We start from the raw sequence: 3392 nt of genomic DNA on the forward strand, positions 1-3392 counted from the left end.
ACTTGTTCGCTATCGGTCTCTTGCCCGTATTTAGCCTTGGACGGAATTTACCTCCCGATTAGGGCTGCATTCCCAAACAACCTGACTCGTAGACAGCGCCTCGTGGTGCGATAAGGTCCGGGCATGATGGGGCTCTCACCCTCTCTGGCGCCCCTTTCCAGGGGACTTGGGCCCAGTCCACCACTGAGGACGCTTCTCTAAACTACAATTTAGACGCCGGTGGCGCCTGATTCTCAAGCTGGGCTTTTCCCGATTCGCTCGTCGTTACTAGGGGAATCCTGGTAAGTTTCTTTTCCTCCGCTTATTGATATGCTTAAACTCAGCGGGTAATCCCGCCTAACCTGGGGTCACGATGCGAGCACCGTCTTTGCGATGCCAAAAAGGTTTAAGGGTCTCAATCGACGAACATGCACAACTTCGAGCGAGGTTGCTTACAGCCTTACCACCAATCGTCACGACGATTATGTTGTTGAGGACTCGAATTTAGACCAACCATTGGCTGTGAGCACACGGGAGACCAATTTTCTCCAGCGGTCTAATCGAGTCCTGAGGGATCGGGGTTGGATGAGGGCGACAATGCGTGACACCCAGGCAGACGTACCCTCGGCCTAATTGCTTGGGGCGCAACCTGCATTCAAAGGCTCGACGATTCACGGGATTATGCAATTCACACCAAGTATCGCCTTTTGCTACGTTCTTCATCAATACGAGAGCCGAGATATCTGTTGCAGAGGGTCGTTCTATATACTTTGCAAAAAAAGAACAACATCACTGAAGCACTGACACCGCGAATGGTGCAGCAACAAAAGACGTGTCCCTTTTTCCATCCCCTATTTATCGAAGTCGGGGGGATAACTGGTGGCTTGGTTAAATTAGAAATTCTAAAGTCTTTACTCAGCGTTTGCTCCTTTTCCCATATCATCACCGCAGCATCCGTCTTGCCTTTAAAAACCATATTATTTCTATCATTCCAACTATTCTAGAGAAGGGTTAAGAAGTCTGCTGTAGCCTTTTTTTCAAGCTCTCTAAACACATCTTCGAGCCAGCCAATGTAGTCGGTGTAAACCCCTTCAAGTAATTTGTTGTTTAATTCCCCTGCAAAAAGGATTTCGCGAGCCTTTGGGCAGTCTTTCAGTGCGTGAATCAGCGTTTCATCTTTGCTTTGGCATCTCGAGCATATATTATTGAAACCCTGGTGAATACGGGCTATATTATCGAATGTTGGGAGGATGTTGTGACTGATCCTCCAGTTAAAAATTTTGATTTTTGAGAGCATCATGAGTTTCTAAATAGCACGCCAGAAAAATCTATGAGGGCCCAAACCGATTTTCTTAAAGACCAGCCAAGAATAAACCGATTTGGTGGTATAGAAGCCATGCGGGTTTTGAATCCACGTCCTTCTATCTTTGATGCCTTTATGAGGAATGGGCAATTTGCAAATACAGTCCCCTAAGTAATCCCCATAAATCTCGCACACCCTCTCCCTATTCCACCGCCTTTTATCGTGGTCCCACAAATCTTTGACTTTTCTTTCGTTATTAGTGAAAGAAGCCCGACAAACCAACTCTCCATATATACCATCAACCCCCCAGTGGTCCCTTCTAAGATCTATCATGTTGTCGTCCCTACTTTCCATATAAAGCCATCCTTAAGCGCTTCAATCGCCTTGGCTATGCTCGCCCAAGTGAAGGATGGTTTATCACACCATTTGTAATTGAACACGTCCCCATCTACAAAATACTTAGCTTTTAACACCTTGAAGCATAAAGTATCCTGTTGAGGCATCAGCCTCCAAACCTGTCTGCCAAGGAGAGCCAAATTGAATAGATGTAGGTCCTTAAAACCCATGCCTCCCATTCCCTTAGGATAACACAGTTTTTCCCACGCCATCATAGCCCACCCATGAGCTTTGTCGTGATTAGCCCACCACAATATTCGTCCCATTTTAGAATGAAGGCCTTCGATAATGCCTTTTGGTGCCAAGAAAATAGAGAAAGCATAAGTCGGCATAGCTTGGATAATAGCTTTGATAAAAACCTCTTTCACGCCATAAGATAGCAAGCGTTTTGACCAACTGTTTATTCTACAATTGCAATGATTAATAATGTTAGTAAAAGCTAATGATTTTTTTCTACTAACAGGTAACGGTAACCCTAGGTAATTATCAAGCTTATCCACAATACACATACCAAGCATAGAACTAAAAAGTTGCCTTTTGGGCCAACGGGGTATTCGGGCTAAACATAATCATAGATTTATCTTTATTAACCTCTCAGCCCGAATCACTATTAAAATTTGCAATAATATTCACAATTTTCTCCACATCCCTTTTTTTATTACGAATAAAAAGGAGTGCATCATAGGCAAAAAATAGGTGATTAATACGGGGCCCATTTATACTAGCCCGAATACCCTTAAGGATATTTTTATTCTGAGCGTGAATTAACATCTTAGAAAATGCTTCCATGCAAAATAAAAATAGGTAAGGAGAGAGAAGATCCCTCTGTCTTAAGCCTCTTTTTGGTACAATCGTCTCTGACAGGGTAGATTTGCATTTAACAACATAACGAACCGATTGAACGCATCTCATAATTTTAATCACCCATTCATTAGCGTAGCCCTTTTTTTTATCACCTATTCGATAAACTACCACTCCACTCGATCGTACGCTTTGCTCATGTCGAGCTTAATTATGAATCCCTTGTTTGACCTGTTCTTTGTACTTTGGAGATAATCGACTAGTTCATGGGCAATTAAAATGTTGTCGTGGATCATCCTCTCCGGAACAAAGGCACTCTGGCTTTGGCTAATGCATAATGGGAGCGCTTCCTTCAAGCAATTTGCGAGCACCATGGCAACAATTTTATACACCACCCTACAAAGACTGATAGGCCTAAAATTAGTCATATCCATAGGCTTTTTAATTTTAGGGATTAGAACAATAATAGTATCGTTTATACAATCCACATTTTTAACACCCCTAAGAATACCAAGACACAGCTTTATAATATCTTCCCCCATCAGTTCCCAATTCTCCTTAAAGAAATTCCCCGACAAACCATCAATTCTCAGCGCTTTCCTAGGATCCATCTGACTGAACGCTTCCTTGATTTCGTTATTCGTAAAGTCCTTCAACAATTTGTCATTCACATCACCTGAAATACAGCTCTCAATACAGTCAAGGTTTAGCATAGTGTTGGAATTTAAATTTGACTTGAATAACTTTTGAAAATACTCCTTGATCGCCTTGCTTATATCCACCGTGTTCTCTCTCCAGTAACCATTCAAATCTTTTAGCTTAGCAATATTTTTTTTCCTCCTGTTGGTGGCTCTAACATGAAAAAACTGAGTATTTCTGTCTCCTTCTTTTAACCATTAAACCCTAGACCGTT

At 42.4% G+C, this 3392-nt stretch overlaps 1 non-coding gene across 1 annotated transcript; it reads right to left on the minus strand.

Moving 5' to 3' along the window:
* Positions 1-581: 581 nt before the first annotated feature.
* LOC121210296 (5.8S ribosomal RNA) lies at positions 582-737 on the minus strand. Its single transcript, XR_005905410.1, has one exon. It is a non-coding gene; the product is annotated as a 5.8S ribosomal RNA (ribosomal RNA).
* Between the last annotated feature and the right edge of the window lie 2655 nt (positions 738-3392).

The sequence above is a fragment of the Gossypium hirsutum genome, chromosome A11 (genome assembly GCF_007990345.1).
Source record: "Gossypium hirsutum isolate 1008001.06 chromosome A11, Gossypium_hirsutum_v2.1, whole genome shotgun sequence".
NCBI lineage: Eukaryota > Viridiplantae > Streptophyta > Magnoliopsida > Malvales > Malvaceae > Gossypium > Gossypium hirsutum.